Source organism: Chamaea fasciata, unplaced genomic scaffold (assembly GCF_029207755.1).
Source record: "Chamaea fasciata isolate MVZ Bird 193981 ecotype frontalis unplaced genomic scaffold, bChaFas1.0.hap1 SCAF_10, whole genome shotgun sequence".
Lineage (NCBI taxonomy): Eukaryota > Metazoa > Chordata > Aves > Passeriformes > Sylviidae > Chamaea > Chamaea fasciata.
Window position 1 is genome coordinate 2,860,526 of NW_027094095.1, and position 22,975 is coordinate 2,883,500.

At 50.4% G+C, this 22,975-nt stretch overlaps 1 long non-coding RNA gene across 2 annotated transcripts in view; it reads right to left on the reverse strand.

Annotated features, from left to right (window-relative positions):
• Nucleotides 1-20,188, reverse strand: part of LOC136294381 (uncharacterized) — a 73,191-nt gene extending 53,003 nt beyond the window's left edge. For both annotated transcript variants that reach the window (XR_010722388.1, XR_010722387.1), the window contains exon 1: nt 19,182-20,188. This is a non-coding gene — a long non-coding RNA (uncharacterized lncRNA). The remainder of the gene's footprint in view (nt 1-19,181) is intronic.
• Nucleotides 20,189-22,975: the final 2,787 nt, after the last annotated feature.

A 22,975-nucleotide genomic window follows, 5' to 3' on the forward strand; every position in this document is an offset into this window, starting at 1 on the left:
GTCACATGGATTTTGTGACATCCTCTGGCACCCTCTTGATTAATGGACAGAGTGATGCAACTGGCTTTGTTTTGCAAATATTTGCAGGGGTTTGTGTTTTGTTACTCATTTCCGAGGAAAGTGTTGTGCTAGGAAAAACCCACATATTTTTTAGTAGATAGTGGTGGTAAATACTTTAAATACTCTAAACCCTCACAAACTCATTTCCTAACTTCAGAATTCCCAAATTCCTTTTCATTCCTCTTTTCAGGCAGCCTAAAGAGAAGCAAACAGTATCAACAGCTAATGAATAACCAGAGTTACAATCCAAATCACAGCCCAGAGCTAGCAGTGAAAGATTTCCACCTTCCCCTAACTGCAGGATGTGCATGGGAAAAGCTTTCCACTCTTCCCTGGGGTGTGGCACCTGTGCTCCTCTAGCCCGACTCCCAGGATTTTAAGCATCACCCTCTGAATGTTACTCCATGTCAAAAAACTAGCCATGAGAACTGCAAAGTCTAATATCCACACTCAGGAATCCAAGGACTCCACCAGCACCCAAAAAACCATGTCAGGAAAATCTGACCCAAAGTACAGGCCACCAGCTTCCAGCTGCTCCTGGTTAGAGAATTCAGCTTCCCTTTCCAGGGGTCTGACAGCAGGTACAGCTCCTTGAGCCCGACCTGGAAGGAGTCCCCCACCCCCAAGAACAGAAACAGCAGGGGTCCCACACTCTTTGCAATACCACCAGGAGAGAACCTCCTGGCATTCCAGCATCCTGAATTTCTCCAGTCATTCCCCCGTCGATGTTCATGAGCTTGTGCTATTCAGGAAGACAAAGAGCAGCATTTCAGGCACTGGGCTCACCCTCCTGCCTGCCCTGCGGTGCCAGTTGTGAGCGTCTTTTATCAGCTGCTGTGCCTCTGAGGATCCCTGTTCCTACCAATACTAGCTGTGACACCTGGCTCACTTGTGAAGCTTCCTGCTCCCAGCTAAGCCACGTGGATAAGTCCTGACTGCAGCTCCCTCGTGTGCTCCCAGCAGCTGAACTGCAGTGGCGTGGCCAGCCTGGTGGGGTGGGGGACAGCACCAGCAGTGTGCTCCTCATTGACGCCTTAGGATTTCAGCTTTTATATTTTTCAGATCCTGTACTTCTAAAGCTCCATAGCCTGTTAGTCGCTGTCTTCACATTTAATTTTATTCAGACAAATCAACTCCTCTCTGGGCCTCAAACTCAAGGACACCTCGCTGCCTCAGGCCCCGAAAAGTATAAAGAAAAAGTGAGTTGGAGGGGCACGAACTGGGGGAATGTGACTTCATTACCTGAAGCTGTAATTGGAGGATTAACCCCTGACACGTAAATGAATCAGACTTTTAATTGTCTGAAAAACTCCTGACCATCTTCCATCTTGGGTGTAGCCCCTCTTGGAGGCTGCTGACTGCCCAAGGTGTACCTACTGAAAACCTTTAATAAACACCCACTTTTACTCTCTTAATCTTGTCTAGGCTCTGTTCTAGGTAGCCACTCCAAGGCATCATCATCACCAGCAGACAGGGATCACACAACCCTCACAACCCTCTTGGGGTCTGCCTTTTCAGTGCCAACGCCAGCACAGTCCTCCCAAGGCGTCTGCAAATTGTTTGGGCTGCAAATGAAAAGTGGAATCAGAGAGACCCAGGGGGTTTTCTCACCCACACAGAAAATATTTCTGCGCTCAGATGCCATAGGGAGAAATCCAAGCAGAAAACACCAGCAGGCATTTATTTCCCCATCATCAGTGAGCACAAGGTAGCAAACTTGGCAAAGTTCACGTGTGCGTGTGTGTCTAGGATGGGGAACAACTGACAAGTCCAGAGCCTCAGTGAGCAGCACAGCACTGTTGCAGTAGAGCTTATCTGCAAGGTACCGGCAAACTAAAACAACAACAAGACAACTTTCTTTCTTAAGGAATTGCACATGGGACGCACATGCAATATCCGAGTTGTTAAAAAAAAAAAAAGCACTTCCTTTCCTTCTGAATCAAGGAGTAGCCAGGAAATCCTACAGAGACAGCACCACAATCATCACAGCTATTTTTGGTATCAGCAAGAAATCAAGAGTAATGCAACCGTACAGAAGATTATTAATGGGTTGCAGAAGGAAGTTAAATCATATCTATTGAAACAAAGGCAATAAATCTGAAGGGAGCTTCCTGCTTTAAAAGTAATTTGGCTCATTAGCTGATTTTGATTTAAAGGTGATGTGTGCTGGTTTTGGCAAAGCCATCAATGCTTCCCTTGTACTTAGTAAGATATTTGAAGACACTGCTTCTGGCTCAGCTCTGCAGCCCCAGATGGCCTTGGGGAGCAGCAGCATAATCAAGTCCAACCACAATGGCAGCCCCAGCATTTCTGCTGGGCTGCCACAGAACAGATCACCGCAGGAAATATTTGTTCTTGCTGCACAGGACATTGAAATCCAACTGCTTCAAGGATCAAAGGTCCCGACACCCTGAACCACACCACCACCGCTCTGTGACTGCCCCAGTCACAGAGGGGAAGTGCTGCCTACACAGAGCAAGTATTTGGGACAGGAAGATTGCCTCTGAGTGATCTGCAAAAACCCAGCATTACACACATGCAAAACCCAAGCAACTGGAAAACTGAGGAGTGCTGGAAACCCTGTGAGCACAGCTAGAAGAGTTCCAGCAACTCCAGCATCATTCTCTGCTCAGCAGAATTCAGGAGGCAGCCACAGCTGTGCTGTATAGGATGGAGGATCTCCTCCAAAGCCACCCAGGCAGGGGGGGCTGGGATGTGTCCAGGCTGGGCCCGAGCCCAGCTTGAGAGGAGGGAGAAGGATAAAACAGCCTCCTGTTTTACCAAGCACCAGTCTGCCCTTCTGCCAGGGGCACAACTGAGCCCTGCAAAGGACACGAGCAGCCCTCTGGCATTTACAGATAAATGCATACAGGGAAGTAAAGAGATATCTCTATAGGCAGAATATTTAATTTAATTTACAAAGATAGAGTTAAAAATAAACTGAAATGGCAGGTGGAGCTACTCCCCAGCTGGAGGCAGGGCTGCCAGGTCTCACATCCCTCAAAGGGTGCACAAGAAAGTAGTGCGTCTGTCAGGGGCAAGTTTCAGGAAGCAAGTCTTTCCTACAACATATTCCACAGCCTGGGAAAAGAGAGTTAAGCTTTCCCTACACTGACAGGCACTTCATGACCTCCCAAGGCTAAGCTGATAAATGGCAGGAATTAACTGAAAAGTCATCCCTTACTTGGGCAAGAAGTCAAATCTGCGCTCAGAGAGAGGACAGATCCTCTTCCCATCGTGCAACGGCCGGAATTCCGGTTTGATATTTCCAGCACCAGTTTGGATCTCACCCACTGCAAACCCAGGCCAGCAGCAGCACAGGCACATCTCCTGAGCTATTTCCTTCCAGGAAACAGCAGACCAAGGAGCACTGGGCCCAGAGGCTGACTCCAGAAGCTTCGAAGCATGCTGGAAGAAGAGGTGGCAGCAAAGCCACAGAGGGGACCACAAAGAGCTGAGCAAGCTGGCCCTGTCAGTAGATCTCCCTCTGCAGCCAGAGCAGGAGAGAGATTACACCTGTCAAAACTGCCCGTGGTTCTTGTGTGAGGGAAGCAAATACCAGTGCACGCTCTGGAATGAATAACTCTAAATGAGCACATGGATTCTGCACGTCAAAGCTGGGCACAAGGGTTGTCAAATTCAGGCACAAAAACGACGCAAAACCCGTCGCAAAGCAGCAGTTGCGTTGATTTGCGTGGAATGGCAGGGGTAGAACCTACAGATGTTTCTTAATCACTGTTTTTCTGCAAATTCATTCTCATGCAGCTGTTTGTGGGAAGGTAAAGTTTGCTGTCCCTGTCTCCTAGGACACTGAGGGTATCAGATTTGTGTTGGATTTCCTGACCTCCCAAGAAGCTCCCACTAAGCAGTGAAGGAATTGCTCTTCTCCCAGGAGCAGACCCAAAGAGTCACCTGAGCTCAGGGCTACAGCTCTCAGCACAAGATTTAGGTTAAAATTGCTCCCAGTGCCAAGTCAAGCTAAGATGCCTGGGAGAGGCTGTGGTGGCATCCCTAAAAATCTTGCAGTTAGTCAGGCTCATCTATCCAGACCCTCAGTATTGCTGGCCCCAAACACCTCCAGAATCAGACTCTCTCAGCTGAAGCTGGCAGTTATTTCCAGATAAATACCCATGTACATGAACAGGTGCTGACAGTCTAGGTAGTCTTTCTTTTTGCCAGAAAAGAAAATATAGGAGGCTTACAGTAAATAAAGCTGACTGTTTAATTGTCTGCTGATAAAGTCCAAGTTTCAGTGTGTTTCTTGGTTTAATATTAAAATCACACCCAGCTCAATCTCTTTTTCTGTAATAAGATAGACCACATTATTAATATCAAGCCATAAGGAATTTATTAGTGGTGCTGTTTGAGCAGAGACTTGGTTTCATACCACGACAGTTTATCATGTTTCATCGCCAATTTATCTGTAATTTGTCACTGTTTGACTGGAAGCTGTGAAAAAAAGAGCTTCTGCTTTGCTAAGCGAAACCCTGAACAATTCATATTCTGTTGCTAAAGAAAGCTTGACCTGTTTACTGTAGAAAAATCAGCCTTTTCTGACCCAAAGGCTTTCTTGCACTCAATTTTCAGGAAACTTTAACAACAAACTCTTACTAGAAAGTCAGTCTTGGTAAACCAGCTGCCTGGATGATTTCACCGTTGGGATCAGGAAAACACAAGGTCCAATATGTACTTTGTCTCATAAACCTTGCCCCGAAACAAAAACAAACACACGTGCTGTTAACCATTTCAGCCTCACCTTGGAGTCTGAATTTCACAGGAATTCAAACAAACAGACCACTTCTAAAAGGGGCTATCCCAGCACCTGTTGGCTCAAAACTGTACCAAAAAAAGAGTCTTCGTAGTGTTCCCATTAAAAAAAAACCAAAACAGCCTTAGTCAAAGTGAAATCCTAAACACTCCAGTGGTTCTTTTAAAACCAGTGGCCTTAGGAGCAAGCTTGATATTTGACAGTTGCTATACACACAGAGCTACATTTAAAAATACAAGAGCTGCTCCTGATTTTACTCACATCCAGGGGGTTTAGAAAAACTCCAACGAATTAAGCAAAGTTACAAGTCAGAAAGGAGAATGCAAGCAGGAAAAGAATGAAGCCCACAAGGAGACTTCTCCAAATTAGAATTTCTGTTTAAAAGTCATTTCTGAGTGACCCATCCAGCACTGAGTCACTGAGAGGTGCCTGTACAGCTCCAAGCAAAATACACCTCCGGCTGCTAAAATCACCAACGCAGCTCACTTCCTTCCAGCCCTGCTCAGATCAGCATTTTCCAGCCCCTCCAAACAACACGAAGAGAAGCCAGGGCTGGGTAGCCAGTGCTTCACGCTCGTGCTAAAATCAGGGGCACAGATAAGATGTTCCCAGACTGCTCCAGAAGCTTTCCCTTTGTCGTGCCTACCCCTGCAGGAAGCAAACCAAGGAAATGAGCCATGGAGAGCTGCCCAGGGTTCCCAGCCCAAACCACTATCAGCAAACAGAAAGGTGGGGGCAGCAGTCCTGCATCTGAAGTACTCCCTTAGCTCTGACCTGAGCCCTAGGCTGTTTCCAGAGGGCAGCCACAGGGGGCTGGAAAAGGCACCCATGGGAAATAAACTCAGCAGAGAGCAGCAATGTGAGAATGAGTCACTACCAGGGAGTTTGGAGCAATTCTCAGAACAAACAGAAAAGACATGGAAAGATGATGATGATGATGATGATTAAAAAAAAAAAAAAAAAAAAAAAAACCAAAAAAACCACAACTCGGTTTACTAAGGGCCAGCCTATGAGACATCAGCTTTGGAACAAGTACTTTGGGTTGCAAGCTTAATGTCCACAGGGATGAGCAAACAGTGCCCAAACCCCACAGGACTGCAGATGCAAGCCTGGATTGGAAGGGCGGTGGATGTCTGCTCCGTGTAAGAGCAATTACCATGGCAGGGGCACAGGCTTTGGAGGGTGGCTGAAACAACATCATTTCACAGTGGCTGTGAATTCACACCACTCCAGCTGCCCATGGAAGCCTTCTCTAGGCTTATTCCCAACGTGGTCTTGTGTAACAAACACCCAGAACCTCGGACATCTACAGCATCCTTCCTCACAACTGCACCGTGCAGGGCACTGGAGCTGGTCACAACTCACCTGCTGGATCCTCACACTCAATTTGCCTTTTTTCACCAGAATAAAATATTGATGGCTTGTAGTCATCCTGTGATCAGCCACTACACTGGCATCTTTTCTCCTTCTCAGTATTTTCTAACTGATCAGGCTCCTGCTAAAGAGCAGTTTTTCATTATTAGTCACTGCTGAGTTTCACCCTTTTCTTCTACTCTGGTCTCAGCATTCCTGGTATGATGTTCTAGCTCTTTTCCATGCTGAAGCTGTTCCCTAACTTCTATCCAAGGCATATTTTAACCAGCACCAGGGGAACTAAGGAAAACAGTAGATAAGGTTGAGCCCTAAGGAGCACCCCTCACCTCCAGCCATGCCAAGACCCCACTTTGCTGTAGCTGGTTGTCTCCCAATAGAGCAACTGCTACTGAAGCTTTTAGCAAACGCTTTCTTTTCTAACCAGGAGCTGTTTTCCCTTGTGGAATGCTTCCCAGCTGGTGAAAGGGCAGAGTGAGCTGTGCTGGTGAAGTTTAAGCTAGGAGCTGCATCTACTGAAGCTGGACAGGCACAAATGCTCTGGATGCTCATCCTCATTTAGGGAATTGTTTGTTTCATGTCAGCTTTAACTGACTCCTAATGGGCTGAAACCAACTCACAGCAGAATTGGAGCCACTGCCCGACAGGAAAACCTCTGAGGGTTTGCAAATCATCAGAGGCACAAGTGACTGCCTGCATCAGTGGGGAGAGGCATTGACTGCCTGTGATGCCTTAAGTTTTAGCTTTCATATTTTCCAGATTCTGCACTGCATTAGTGTGTGACTCTGAACTTCATATAAAGCGTTAGCAAGTTCTCCTCAGTTCAGTCACACAAAACAATCCTGTCCCAGCCCCAGAACCAAGGACACCGTTGCAGCTTCAGGCCCAAAAAGTGCAAACAGCAGTGAATTGAGGAGAGCAGTCTGGGAGGATGGGACTGCACAACCTGAAGCTGTAATTGGACAATTAACCCCGATATGGAAATGGACCAAAACTTACAAAAGTGTGAAAACTCCTGACTGGGTGTCTGTCTGGGGTGTAGCCATGGCTGGGCTCTTGCACTGCCCAAGGTGTGTCCTTCGAAGGCCTTTGAATAAATCCCTGCTTGATTCCTTTAACTCTGTCTGGCCTCTGTTCTGGGCAGCCTCTCAGGGCAAAACCTGCACCCGGGTGCAGTTCCCACATGGTCAAAGACGGCCAGACACACATTTCCTGCTGCTCAGCAAATCCACTTCACCTAAAGGCATCCTAAACCAACTGCACGCCCAAATCCTGAGGATCCCTCTGCAGGCTCTACCCCAGTTTGATGGACAAAGATTTTAATTACAGCTTTAATTAAATCCAGGCATCTTGCTTCCTTGTCTACCTACACGTGGGTCGCTGTTTCAACCCACAGAAAGCACAACACTTTATCCCATCCGCCGGTCAGCGCACTGAGAGGGCCAGTCTTGTATTCTCACAGTAAGGACATGCCCTGAGAATGAATTCTCTGCCTTGGCAAATGGGAAAGACATGGCACGGAGCCAAGGAAACATCTGAATACACATTCCAGATACCCAGGACCCAGGCCTTATCAACCTTCAAAATAATGTAGGAATACAGCTGCTGTTCCTGTACCTGAGACAGAAGGTACAGCTTCAAAGAGACTTCTTTGCATTAATTTCAGAATTTAGGCTGCATTTTCTTCCGAGCCTTTGGAAGATGTTGCCAGATGCTCCCAAAGTTGCATTTTTATCGGGATCAGTATTCTCTTCCCAGCTTCCCATCTGGTTTCAAAGCTGCACAAAACACAGATGGAGCTCACAGGCATTTAGGCCCAATCCCTCTGGGCAGGTTGATTAGGCTAAGCTCAGACTCCTGACCATCCTTGAGAGATTTTGCATCTGTTGATGGTGAAGAGACCCACATGCCTTAGCCAAGCTCCCTTCCTTTTACACAGCCATGGTGAGGCACAGCAACTCCTAACCACATCTGCCCGGAGGGATGGGAATGGCCGCAGCACACAAGAACCACTCAGGTTTGGAACACTAGCAGTGTTTCAGAGCTCTGGGCTACCGATGCAGTCGAAAAAACAATGGATTTCCATGGACAAAACCCTCCTGGGCTAGGAGAGGTGCAGCTGGGGAACTCGCTCCTCTCCAGCCCTCAAAACACCAAAATGAGAGGCCTCTCGTTTTGACCATGTTGCTGCCCTGCAGCCAGCACTTAAATTCACTTCTCCTTAAACACCTGAAGAGCGTCTGGCCAGAAGCAAGGCTCCCTGCCATTACCCATCCTGCAGCACTGACACATTTTTCTCTGATGGCCAGTCCTCTCCACCCTGAGAAAACTTTTGTTACAGACATAGTCAGGTCTGACATGTGTCCATACAGGGTTTTTGAAAGGGGGAGCAGATGCGTGAGGAGGGAATGTTTTCCTCTCTGCAGTGCAGTGTCACGGACGCCTCACTGAGCTCCCCAACCTCCTGAGATGGCAGTGGCAAGGCAAGGGCACTGGTTTCAGTGGTGTCTGCAGAACCACCAGCCCACACAGGGGCCATCAGCTGCCACAGATGTTATTCTTGACAGGCTATTAATAGCACCCCAAAGCCACCTGAGACTGGGGCTTCTTACCTCAAATATCACCTCTCCCCAAAAATATCTACAGCATCAGAACCTCTTCGTGCTCTCTGTTCTGCACTGGTGCCTTCTCGAGACCTCATCAGATATCACTGCCGGGTTACACACAGAAAAGAAGAAATGAAATCAGAAAAGGATGCAGGAGCCAAACAAACAGTGTTTGCCTGGCACTGCAGCTGGAGGCCAGGAAAGTCCTTAAATTCAGGCCAGGCTGGTGAACAGCCTTAAATGCTGCCACAGCTCTTGACGTCGAGGAGCTTTATCTGCCAGTGACAGGCAAGAAAAGCTGGTGGGATGGCAAAGAAATCACAGAAGAGGAACCTCCTCACCAGCTGCATGGCTGAGGGGAAGGAGTCTGGATAGAATCCCCAGAGCCCACATGTCACTAGCAACAGCAGAGGCTGTTAATTGGTGACAGGACTGCCACAGGAAATCTCAATCCATCCCTCAGCATCGAGCACCGGGTGCAAACTCTGCAGTGAAGTCCTTCCCCGCTGCGCCTGCCAAAACAAACCCTCTTGCAACTGAGTAAGAGATAAAGGTCACAGCAAAACCAGCGAGTTTCACAAAAAACAGACAATTCTAAAAGAAAAAGAGGAAAGAGTTTTGTTAATTTCAGTGAATCTGAGTCAACTTTTCATCTATGTTTTTTGTGAAACTCCTCTGACTTTCGGTGACCTTTCTCAGACAGCAGCAGAGCGCTGCCAGCCTCTGATATTGGAAGTTAAATGCATTGTTGCACAACACAACAAAAGGAAATGGGCTAGGCCCTGGGAGATGGATCTGAACGTCGCTCAGGCCAGAGGTCTCAACCCCCAAATCCATCGGGATGCAAACTCTCTGCACTTCCAAATCAATTTGCCAATAGGAGCATAGGGTACCTATCTACAAGGAAAAAGGCAAACACAGACATTTCTAAGGGTCTCATGAGTGCTTGACCTAACCAAAATATAAGAAAACATTGCAGGAAAACCTTGGCAAACTGAGGAGTCCAGCCTCCAAACATGCTACACAGATTTGGCTAATTTGCTTCATATGGGTTTTCCCAACCCCCTCTTTCAAGGAGGCGGCAGAGGACGATGAACTCCATGGCAGGAGGAAAATACCACAGATAAACATCACTTCCTTTCGGGAAGAGCCAAAGACACCCTTCCGTTCAAGATGATGCTCCCAGTATTCCCCAGGTTGTCTCTCGTCTGTCAGGGTGGCATCAGAAGCCAGGTATTAATGTTGACATTACCTCTTCTGCAAGCCACAGTTTTATGGGAAATCTCTCAGGACCTTTACAAAGCAAAACATCCACCTTTCTAAAAAAAGGCCTTAATTGTAGTCCTGTTTTCATAGGAAGCCTCTTCTCAGATTGAGTCTCGATTCTGGGTGACTTCAACCACCAGTTTCTATTTCTCACCTCCAGCTGCACAAATTCCTTCTGTTTGCACCTCTCACTGACCAATTTTTGTTTCCTTGCAGGCTGTTTTGGAGCAGAGCTGCAATCCCCTTCTCATCTAGGGCACCCTTTTTCCTATCATCCTCCCACTACCTCTCAAACACCCTGCACATCTACTGCCATTGCCAAAATAACACCCTGTACCTCTGGCTCCTGTTCAAGAGAGGTGAGAGGAACTTCCATCGCTGATTAACAGGGTCAAGCCTTGCTGAAGGCTCCTCTTGCTGGTTTATCTGGCTTTGCTAACTTGCTGCTGGAAATTCAGAGGGGTGAAGATGCAGTTAAGCCAGCACAAGAGACAGACAAACTACAAGTTAAAGTGTGCTGGGAGGGCCCTGTTGTGCACCAGCTCCTGTTCTTAGGTACCATCTTCTCTAATCAGCATCTTGCTTCACCAGCTAATCCAGATCACATTTTCATGTCAATGTGATCGTGGCACGTATTTCACAATCACTCTGCTGAGTCAAGAGAGGCCCCTCCTGGGCCTGAGTGGTTTGTGGTCCGTCTCTGCAGATGCACCAAGCCCAGCTCCTTGTGGTGTCTGTCAGCAGTAGAGCCCAGGATAACAGGACACAGCATTTCTGAGTGAGAGACCTCAGGGTTTGGATCATCACCAGGGTGGTAGCTCCAAACTGCACCTGCTGGACTCAAGCTCCGACACAGCTGTGCCTGACCTACAAATTTAGAGAAAGCAGGGCTCCTGCCAGCTTTACTCCCCACCGTTTGCTCTGCCATGCTTTAGCAGAAAAGGCACAGATGCTCACACCATGTCCCGATGGCAGCATCGTGCCTGGCCTCTGTCACTGCTGTGCCATGGCTGGTTTGGCGGGCTGGGACACCAGTGCCTGCCTTTTACGCACTTAACGCACAGAGAAAGGCCACCAGTAGAGCAAACACCTTCAAAGCTCCCATCCTGCGGCAGGTCAACACCAGGACTCTTGGAGCCCGTCAAAACTCAAGCTTTGCAGCAACTTGGCAATGAAGAGGTGGTAATTGGGCAAGTGGGGAATGAGACTGGCTACCATCTGACCCTGGGGAGCTCCATCGCACAGTGTAGGATGGTGGCTGGAGTGCCCATCGGGCTGGAAGAAGCTGAGCCTCTCAGAGTCTCCCCAGGGTATTTACACACATCATCTGAGCAAGGCTCACACCTGCCTGTGAAAGTGCACTCACTGGTGATTCAGAAAATCAAAAGCACAGGAGGGCCACATGAGCAATGTTACACATAACCACAAACCACATCAGAGGCTGCCAGGCAGCTCATCTGCTGGGAGAAGCTACAGCTCTGAGCCTGAAGGATGCCCAGAGGAATTGAAGCAGTTTTAGGCACTGAAAGAACTCTCTGAAGAGCAGGAGTGAATCCACCAGACTGGCCAAGAAATGGCTGCAATGGTTGGTTCATGGGGGCTTTCAGCTGGCTCAGCCTAAGAGCAAGACTTTTACAGGATGAAAAGTTTCCAAGTTTGCCAACAGAAAGGTGCCAGCAGCTGCCTTCAGGTGGGAGCCCATCCAGGCTTGCTCAGCATCACATTTCAGAAAAGTCAGAGGCACTCAGTGCTGGACACTGGGTGTTGAAGGGTTTGCCTCATTTCACTGTCACGGTTTGTGTTTTCATGCTTGTGGCTGGCTCTAACCCTGCATTTTCAAGGTGCTGTAAAACAAGCCTTGGGGTGTTTAAAACAGGGCTGGGTGCTACCCCCAGCTCAGGGGACAGTGATACAGCTGTGAACACAGTTGGGAAGGCCTCACAAAGTCAGCTGGTGAGTGCAAATCTCCCACTTCCAGCTCCCAATCTCATCTTAAACCTCCGGGAAGGATTTTCCCTTGTCATCAACATCTCAAACAGAGGTCACCTCACCCACACGTGACAGAGCAAGGCTGGGCTTACAGAAAGTCACTGTGCTCTTGGGTGACCTCAAGTCCTCTCCCAGGATCTCCAACGAGAACGCCACCTCAGCAGTGATGAGGCCAGACCACATGAACAAGTCCCACCTGGCTACAGCGTGCACCCAGCTGAGATTTGCTTGTTGGGGACCAACAGGCCAGAGGCAGCTGTGGAGGAAGCAGCCAAAATGACAGAACAAATACAGTAAAACAGGGGGTGCGTTGAGATGGGATCCCCAATCCAAAGATGGGAAATTAATCACGAATTGGATACAAAGCAGAAGCCACAGCTGCAAACATTGATCAAGGATTGCAACCCCAGACTCTGCTTCTGTCAAACCTGTGCCCAATCCCCATGGTGCCAGCTTGCTCATTCAGGAGTTACTGAAAAACCTCCTCAGCTGGGAGCCAGAAAATACAGCTCTGACCACTCACACAATACATTTACCTGCCCTCCTTGTGCTCTTGGCTGCCCCTGTTTCCTCTCTGGGTTCTCTCTGCTCCTTCACAAGCTGCAAGTGCAGCCAGACAAGGCATGGGAAGCAAATCAGAGGCTAAGGTGCTGGGCAAAGAGATTTCTACAAGAAGAAAGCTCAGAAGGATAGAGGCAAATCAGAAAAAGGAGATGGCACCTAGCAAAAGGACTGCAGGCTTCTGAACTCCTCTGGTATTATGTGACACCCCTCCTCAGCAAGAAACAAATCACGGCTTGCTCATCACTGATTCCAGTGGTGGAAGAGCCATCCTGTCCCAGAGCATCCACAAAAACAAAGTATTTTTCTACTTCTGCTGCCCTGTGGAGGCCTCTCCTGCTCACGCAGTTGTTCTGCATCCAGCTGCAATCTATTCCTGCCATTTAGGAGACTGCAGCAAAAGGTGCCATTTTTCCTGGTGCTTAGCTTTGGATACAGAAGATGGCCTGGTATTCCCAGGAAGCACCAACAGTGTTAATACATCCGTTTTGCTTGGGAATACATCTCCAGGGCTTAGAGATTTAAAAGCCTGACTGTTATACAGCCAAATACATCAATCTGTAGTGCTTTAAAGTTACAAAAAAACCCCTCTGTGTTATAAAAAACATCTGTGTGACCAGCCTGCCTGAGCATACACATACCCATGCTGTGGGCACAGGATGCAAAGTTCCAGTTTGGCCCGGCCCAGCCTGCAGGGTGACCGGCTGAACCTTAGCCCTGCCTCCACTGAGCTCCATGCTCTGTTCCCAGCCGTGTCAGAAATGCAGGTGCTCAAAATTTACTTCCTAGGAAAGAAATACGGCCCCATTCCCCCTACACTTTCCCACACCAGCTGGCAAATGTATTTTCTCGATCAAAAATTAGGTGCAACACCGAAGGGCAGATAGGAGCAAGCAGTGGATTATTTGGTTTTCTCAAAGGGTACATCAGAGTTTGTCCAGTACCCTGATTTAAACACTTCACTTGGAAGCTATCTGTCCAAACTTTTGAGAGAATGCCTTGCTAACTGGAATTAAAGAAAAAAACAAGAAGAGAGGATCCCCAAGAGACACACGGCCTCCGCCATACTTCACAAACACTGGCCCTGACAAGCACCGTTGAGCAATACCCTAATGGGGCACAGACATCTGTAGGCAGGATCTTCCTGAAAACCCTTCAAGAAAAGCCAGACTAATGTTCTTTTAAAGGTGAAGGCAAGAGACAGGGCCAGCTTTGCCCAGAAACCCCTTTCCTCATCTGCACCCTCTGGTATGGCTGCGATGCCCCCATGCAATTGTCTCCAGCCCCCCCAGGCTCATCCTCCAGCTGCAGCCCACTCTGCCTTTGGCTGTTTCACCCTGGTCTGGCTGAGTTCCCAAGGGTCAGGAACATCCAACACCAGCTATTCCATGCTCAGAGGCTGCTCGTCCCTCCTCGGAGCAGCCTTGCTGTTCTCTACAGCTGTGTGCTCCAGCCTGAGCTGGAGGGATAGAGCAAGGCAGGAAGCATCTAGGTGGATGAGGAGAGGTGTCAGCAGAGCAGAGAGGGAGAAGATGGAATTTAGGCAACGAGGGATTGCTCCTGGCCCGGCCCAGGCTGCAGCAAAACCAGCTTTGCCCAGGACTGCTTCAGGAAGCAGGATCCTGCCCAAGGTGCAGGATGTCTCACGGCGGGGCTGGCTGAACCGTCCCCACCCTGCTCCTTCACAGAGTCTCCCTGCCCTCTAGTGGGTTCGGAGGGATTGTGCGAGAGGAGAAGCGCTGGGATATATTCAGTGGTTTTCCATGTTGCATGCTGAACCTTGTTCTCAAAATACATACGCTATACCAGTGACTTCTACTGTTAAATTAGGGAGAAGTTTTACATGATTATTCTTCCTATGAAGGTGGAAAAATTTTGGAAAAGCTCTAGTGTAGATGAAAATCTATGAACATCAATATCCTTTAAATTTTTAAACATAAATGAGCTATTTTCTTCATATCACCTCAAGTAATAACGCCACGAAACCAGCAAAGGATCTGCAGTCCAGGTGCCATAACCTCCCCGATAGTAAAAGGAACAATTCTTCCGTTAACACGGAGTTACGTGCAGGAGGGCAGCTGCCCTCTGGTTCTGGCTGCACCCTCCCTCGCAGGGGCAGAGCAAAGCCAGCTGCTCTGGCAGCGACAAAGAGCTCCAAACCTGTTGGACGTATGAACTCCGTGGCAGGAGGAAAATACCACAGATAAACATCACTTCCTTTCGGGAAGAGCCAAAGACACCCTTCCGTTCAAGACGATGCTCCCAGTATTCCCCGGGTCGTCTCTCGTCTGTCAGGGTGGCATCAGAAGCCAGGTATTAATGTTGACATTACCTCTTCTCCAAGCCAGTTTTATGGGAAATCTCTCAGGACCTTTACAAAGCAAAACATCCACCTTTCTAAAAAAAGGCCTTAATTGTAGTCCTGTTTTCATAGGAAGCCTCTTCTCAGATTGAGTCTCGATTCTGGGTGACTTCAACCACCAGTTTCTATTTCTCACCTCCAGCTGCACAAATTCCTTCTGTTTGCGCCTCTCACTGACCAATTTTTGTTTCCTTGCAGGCTGTTTTGGAGCAGAGCTGCAATCCCCTTCTCATCTAGGGCATCCTTTTTCCTATCATCCTCCCGCTACCTCTCAAACACCCTGCACATCTACTGCCATTGCCAAAATAACACCCTGTACCTCTGGCTCCTGTTCAAGAGAGGTGAGAGGGACTTCCATCGCCGATTAACGTGAAATGGTGGCATTAACCTGGCCCCAGGCTCCTTTGAGGCACCTCCTGGCCGTGCACCATCCCCTCTGTGCTGCAGGACCTGCTCCTGAACCCCGTCCTTCAGTGCCACCCTTCTGTGCTTTCCGCCCGCCGCTGAATTTTATGAATCCGGGCTCCATCTCTGCTCCTGATAAGTCAATGAAGTCGCAGCCGCGCAGCTGGGAGCGCTGCTCGTCACAGCCTGGTCTCTACAGACATCTAGTGGTCCGTGCTCGAACTCCACCAGCGCCACCCTTTACCTGCACTGTCACAGCAAAACCCAGGCGTGTCCCCGTGTTGGCCTTCCACACGCTCAGAACAAACCTGCGTGACCCCAAGGAGCTGCCAATTAAATAAGGAAACTCCTCAAATCCCATCCCACCTTGCTCTGCTCTCCCGGAACCTTTAGAGAGCCCATGCCACAGAACAAATGATTTCAGATCAATCCAATGGCCTGGGCATTTCTGAGAGCTCATCCTTATGGCCAGAGAAGGGAGCACACAGCCTGGATGAGGCACAGCAAAGAAACATTTGTGCATCACTGCTCACAGGAAACGCAACTGATGGCAACTGATCTTGACGGCCCAAAATAAAAAGCAGAGGAGCGACAGGAAACCCAGCGATGGGAGATCTCAGCAAGCACAGCCCCTCGGAGCGGCAGGACTGAAGGCATCACTCCGTGACCCAGTGCAGGGACCTCAGCTCTGCTCTTCCCTGTGTCCTGCAGGGATTTTTCTCCAAGAATTAGAGCGTGGGCCTGGGACCCTGGCAGCTTTAAAGGGTTTGTGTTTCCCTCTGTGGCCCGAGATACCCGGTAGGTCCCCAATACACACCTTAATACCCATTTCACAGGGAAACTGCTGGCTGGGAAAGCCGTGTCCTGCAGGGCGTGCCCCAGGCACCAGCATGCTCAGCTTTGTCCCACACCCCCGCGGCCGTGACTTTTGGCAGTCACCTCCTGGCGGGACGGAGATGGAGCACCGAATTCACACAGAATTACACGGCTTACACGCTGAGTACCGACACATCTTGCTGGAAAGTAATATTCACACCACCCTGGCAGATTCTTCGGAGTACCCAAACAGGCAGTTTCAGCCTTAATTTGTATTTCTGCGTCTCCACTTTGAAATGAGGGTAGCCTGGCTCCCCCCAGCACACTCGATGACTGCAAACTCAGTCTTATTTCAGAGTCGTTTCCACACGGTGGTGGGGGAAGCAGATGCCGATGGCTGAGGGGTCAGACCTGTTCCGAGTTGGCAACCGAACACCACGGAACACCGGCTGGATACCATCACCAGGCTTCCAGGAGGGGCCAGAGAAATCCTGAACCCCCCCGCTTTGCCAAGCAAAGCAAAATCCTCAGGTGAAAAAAACCCCAAGAGCCCGAATGTATTAGAACAGCCCTGGCAGCTGTGTGTGCACACCAGACTGTGCACCACCAGCTTGCCTGGGTTTTCTGCAGTTATTTAGAGCGACTATAATCCCAAAATAGAGCCAGCCTTCCCACCCTGCTCTGGGTATCCCCGTCAGGCTTTCCCCCAGGGCATCCTCGCCTTGCTGTGCACCGTGACTCTGTGCGACAGCGTGTTAGACACGGCTCCCGCAGGGGGAAGGCTTGGAGCACAGGGCAGAACAGCCCTCAGAGGGCTCAAAAAGCCCAGCTCAAAGCAGGAAAGAGAAAAGCCACCTCCGAGAGGAATCCCCGCGACCAAAGGGGACCCTGCCGCGGAGGAGGAGGAGCTCGGCTCCCTCACCTCCCGAGCACGTGTGAATTTGAGGAGGTGAGGATGGCCCTGCGGCCGCTGCGAGCAGCATTTGGGAGATGTGGGAGCCCCTGTGAAGATGAGGAGGAGCTGCTGTCGGCGCTCGGTTTCCTGCAGGGGGGCAGCGTGAGTCACTGAGCGGAGCGAGGGTGGTTTCTCACCGCGCTCCCCGGAGCGGCCGAGATGTAAAACACGTGGGCAGGGTAACAACAAGGCAGATGCAAGTGATTACGGAGAGGCAGAATCACCGGGAGGATGAGGTTTTTCCTACTTATCTGCGTGCGTGTAAGGCTGATGGCATCAGCACAGCACGCAGAGCTCCTCGCAGCTCTCCCTGCCCCTGCGCCAGGGCAGGTAAACGCCTCTCTCTCACACTTTGGGGGCCTTTGCTCTGCCCCAATGCCCAGCTACCAGCATTTCCCTTTCTCCCTGCTTGCCTGGCATCCGGAGAGCCCCTTCCAAGTGTTCCTGCAGAGAATTCACCTTCCCTTTCCTCAGCCTTCAGCCCAGGGCAGCACGAACCGAGCAGGTTTCTTTGTGCCAGAGGTGCCACCTCGGGCACAGCAAGCAGTGCCACCCAGATGAGCTGCCTGCATTCATTCCCCCACACCCTTGACACCAGCAGCGTTTTCACCAGGAGCAACGTTCACAGAATTGCAAATAGACACAGTAAAAAAAAAAAAAAAAAAATCAGAAACATAGTGCAAAATCTCGGAGGAAAAAGCATCACAAGAATCTTGCTATTCTAACAGCAGAACTCCAGCTAGAACAAAGATTTTATACCTCTGGGGAGGATTTTGTAATAGATTAAAGGAAAAACAACTCCCTCTGCCAGCCAACATGGGAAAGTAAGCCATTAATGTGGTTTTCAAAAACATATTTAAATAAACAGTCTTCTGTTATCTTGGAAATAAACATGATGCTGTCCCCCATGCTTGGTGACAAGCATGCATTCCCTGGCAAAAGACAAAACAATTAAGCCTGGGCAGTTGCAATGCTTTGCCCCAAGCAGGGAGTTTTAGAGCAGGAGAACAGGGCTTTGAAAAGAGAAACGGTATTTCTCCCACTTATTTTAAGTAAGTTCATTTTGTACATAAAAATAACAGCTCCGAAACAAAATACTGCCTCTCAGGAGTGGCAGAAACCACCTCAGCACAGCTGGGAGCATGAGGCATTACAGGAAGGAGACAGCACTGCAAGGAGTGCACCTTCCTCACTCAAAACCTTTCAAACACCTTCCCAGGCACTTACGGGAAGAGGGCTCCCACTATCCAGTCTCAGCAACCCTGGTCAAGCACATTTACCTGCTGTGGCAGCACAGCCTCAGCTCTGAGCACAGCTTTGAGTTCCCCTTCAAGAAGATGCTCAGCCTTTGACATTCAAAGAAACCGGGGGAGGACACAACAGTTAAAAAAAACCCACAAATAAATAATTTCAAGGTAAGCGGCAGAGAGGGCTTTGAATTCCAACCCCCACAGCTCATCAGCAGACACACAGAGCTTCTTTGCCCTTTTCCAGCCTCACTGTAGAGAGGGGAGGGATAGAAGGACACTCAGCTGGGACACAGGGTGAGTTCGAAGACCCAGTTATGCAGGGGCTGCTCACAGTCAGTGCTGGAGCACCGGGGACACCCATTCCCTGGGAAGCCTGCTCCTGTTCCATTTCCCATGCAGAGCGCTCCTGGGCTGCTGCCAGACCCTGGGTCAGCACTGGGCTTCAGCTCTACCCACGCAGCCCTCCTGCCTCCTCTCATCTCCCTCCACCGGGACATGGAACAAGTGTGGTGGTGGTGGTGGTGGAAAAGAGATTATTTTCTTTTATGCCTCATGGAAACGTCTGCCTCGCAGCTTATCTCCCCAGATCAGCTTTCACAGGGGAAGCACTTGCACTACCCTGCCTCTGATTAAAGAGTGCTGAGGAGTTTGAGATGAACTGCGCAGAGGTGCCCACCAGCACCACTGCTGGACCCAAAACACACCGGGCACAGCAACCAGCCCCACCCTGGAGCAGGAACCCCTCCACACCCAGAGCCCCCATTGCACCTACCTCACACAGCAGCGCCCACAGCCAGCTCCTGCACTGCCTCCGCTCCAGTCCAGCGTGTCTCAGCCAATTCCCAGTGGATTTGTGGCAGGAGAGCTGGGAATGCTCCCTGTTCCCTGGGGATTTGTGGCAGGCGAGCTGGGAATTCTCCTCTGGAGGTGCCTGTGTTGGGGTGCAGCCTCACGCACACCTTGTAGCCCCTCCGGCCCGTGGTGTCAGCCTGGGGGAGCGACAGTGCTGGAGCAGGGCTCTGTCATCAGGTAAAATCATCGAGGGTGACTTCTCAGGTGGCTTCCTTTCTTGTAAACACTGTCTGATCCCCGTGCGACTGCTGGCGAGCCTCGCCTCGCTCGCTCTCGTGCGAGATTGAAGGTTCGTGTTTTGGTTTTGCGACCACAGAAAAATACCTTTGATAACCACAGGCCTGAAAATCTCGTAGTCCCAAGGCCTGCAAACAGGGCAATACGGAGCTGCACAGTAGCCAGGGTCACAGAGGCACAGCTTTCACTGTTTCTGCAGCTGGGCAGCCTAGACGGGACTGCAGCTTTTTAGAGACACAGTGCACCAAGCCCTCTGCGCTCCAGGTGTCAGCAACAGAGGAGGGAAACAAAGCAGTCCTTGTTGACTGGGATTCTGCTGCCTTTGGAGTTTGTCAAGCCTTAGTCCCACCAGCTGTCCCAAAGGGCTCCCGAGATGTGGTTCCAGGGAGTGACACTGAGAATGTGACGTCCACCGGGTCACACAAAAGCCTCCGCCTGCCCTCTGGCACTACCCACAAACAGGTATGTGGTGCATTATTAAGACTCCCAGCTCCTTTTGAAGCACTGTCTCAGCAACCAGAGGTGAATTAGCACAAAGCCAGGACACTTTCAAACACCCACAGCAAACTCAAGTCCACGCACTACCCCAGGCCCAGACAGGAATATTAAATTATGGCATTTAAAGCAAAAAAGACAGAAAAGCACAAAGCCTTACCTCCCAGCCAGCACAGCAGAAGGAAGCTGGCTCCCAGTCACCTTACCCCACTTGAATACTTTGCCCAATCAGGGTAATTAAGCTTTGCTGTGCCTCATTCTCGACACAGGTGCAGAGAATGAGCAAATCAGAATTCCTCGGGCTGCTTAATCACCAGGTGTTTCATTTCTCACCCAGATTAGGCTGGTTTTCACCAGTGGGTCTCAAGCCTTTCTCTAGTAGAGGTAAAAGTTTTCTCTATTTTTTCCCAAGAATGGCTAATTGTGAGCTAGAATTTCACTACCAAGGTTTTACTACCAGAACCTTGCTGTGCAAATCCAATAAACTTCTCTCACTCCCTCCTGCTTTTGCTGCTTCCCCAGACAATACAGTCCTTTCCAAGCCTGTGACAGCCTAGTTACAAATCCCTGACTTTTTCTGGGACAGTTTTTTGCATGCTGAGCCACGAAGAGAGCAGTGACCTGTCTCTTGGTAAGGACATCTCAGTTAAATGCGTTCTCAACAGCAGAGGAAGAGCAGGGGAAGGCTAAAAACCATCTAGGTATTGAAGGATTTCTCTTCTTTACGCTTGGGCCCTTTGCCTTCCCATCGCTTCGCTGATGAGCCAACCTAAAACTTTCAATTTGATACGCGTCATATCACACTCAACCCACGCTGGTCCCAAGAGATCAGTGTGACACATCTTCAAAAGAACTGGGAAAGCTCCAGTCCCTAAGTAGTTTGATGTCACCTTATTTGTCTATAGCTCTTTAGGGACACAGCTGGCAGTAACATTCCTGGGCCTACCTGGGTAATAGCCCCAGTAACACAATACTGGCAGCAGCCACCTCCAGCTCCTTTGAGCTCAGCAGATGCTTTTTTGGATCCTAATCAACTTTTGAGTCTCCTGGGGATTTTACTTCTAAGATTACTCTGAATTCAGCCTCCCACTTAACATTCCCAGAGCGGTCCGGGTATGATTTTGCCCAAACCCCCTTTGGTACGCTTACATCTGGTACCTGCCTCCAGAAGTCACATCTCAACAAGCCCGCAGGTTTGCATGTGTAAGGCAGGGTGTTCATTTAAACAGCGCCCTTTAAGCCTCCTTCCCTCAGCCTTCAAGGCCTCCATATTTTTATATCATCACAGCAGTTTATAAGCTGCCATGACTTACAGATTCTTCCCTGCGGAGCTGTTTCCTGGCAATGGTGATCCAGCCATGACTGGGAGGTGCAGGATGCACAGCAGAGCAGACCGTCTCTTGTCCCTCAGAAAGCCCTTTGAGGCTCCTCTGTCAGGGAATTCTTTGGAGCAGCAGTGGACCAGCACCACCACCAGAAGCGCACAACCCCCGCTGGCTGTCCTGTCCCTGTCCTCAGTAACCTCTGCTTCCTGCCCGACGTGGCTTGGTTTCCTGTAGCTGCCTTGCCATCAGATAAAGAAGCAGCATTTTCTGTTTGTGTCTGCTGTGCTATTAGGCCATGAGCTGTTTATCACCATTGCTGCTGATTTTCTCCCTTCCAGGTGGCAGAGAGGCATCGCTGGGGACAGTGACAGGTACTTACAGCTGGAAGAAGTCTGTCACCCCAGAGGTGTCTGGAGTGAGCTGTTCATCCCCTCCTGTGCATCCCTTCCTCCTCCCTGGCTGCTGGAGGAGGCTTTCCCTGCCTGAGAGCATCCCCCTGAGTGCAGAAACACTGCTCAGAGGAGGGACAGCTCTAGCTGGGACCTGGCACTGAGCTGTAGGATGAGAAGGTGAGAAGGGCTCTCTGGGGAGCCCCTGCCCAGCCTCCCGTGCCAGGCAGGGCTAACACGCAGAGCAGAGCGCTGGCACATGTCATCCCAGCCTGGAGGTCCTGCCCCTGCCACCACCATGGACACCTCTGTTCGTCAGAGCAGCAAGAGCGGTCACCAGGGCCCCGCAGGACACACGGAGCTCTCCAGGACAGGGCATGCTGTGCAGGGAGGGGAGCCCAGCCCGTGGGGGCCAGGAGGCAGCGCTGGACACCCCCAGCACCGTCCCCGGGGGCAGGAACGCGCTCTGCCGCGGGGTCAGGCAGGCACCTCGCAACGTGGGGGAAGGAGCTTCCCAAAGGTGCTGAGCTCAGCGCTGGCCGTGCAGCCAGACACCCGGTGCAGGGGAGAGTCCACCTGTCCAGCCTTCGGGGAAGGATGGGCTTTGTCCCCCTCAGCGCCAGCAGCTGTGGCTCACCCAGCGAAGAGTCGTTCGCAGAACGCAGACGTTGACGGATCAGCCGGGCCTCGGCGTCTCCGGGCCCCTTTGGAACGCCGTCGTGTCACGGCGCCACGGCACCGCCGAGGGGGTGTCACAATTCCTCCTGGCGGCAGGCAGGACACCGGGACAGGTGAGCGTTAGTGGCGCACGTGGCGGGCAGCTGGGACGTGCTCAGCTTTCCTCGCGCCACCAAAGAACCTGCTGGCAGACCCGTGTCTCCCACGAGCGTGGGGGGCCCTGCCGATGGCTGTCCAAATCCTGCGCCTCCCCTCAAACCCAGGCTCCAGCCCCTTGGTTCACTGCAGGGTTTGGTGTGTGCGGCCACACCTTTGCCCTGCTCCCCCTGATGCCTTTTGGGGTGACCTAAAAGCAGAGGCCAGACAAAATCAGCGGGATAAAAAGCAGGTGTATTTGTTGAAGGGCCTTCAGGTACGTTTTGGGCAGATGAAGCCATCCCAGGAGCTACACCCTAAAATGGATGACGGGTCATGGGATTTTACACTTTTATAAGTTCAGTCCATTTGCAGATTGGGGGTTAATCTTCCAATTACGGCTTCAGGTAATTAAGTAATTTACCCCAAGTTTGCTCCCCCCCAATTCACTTTTG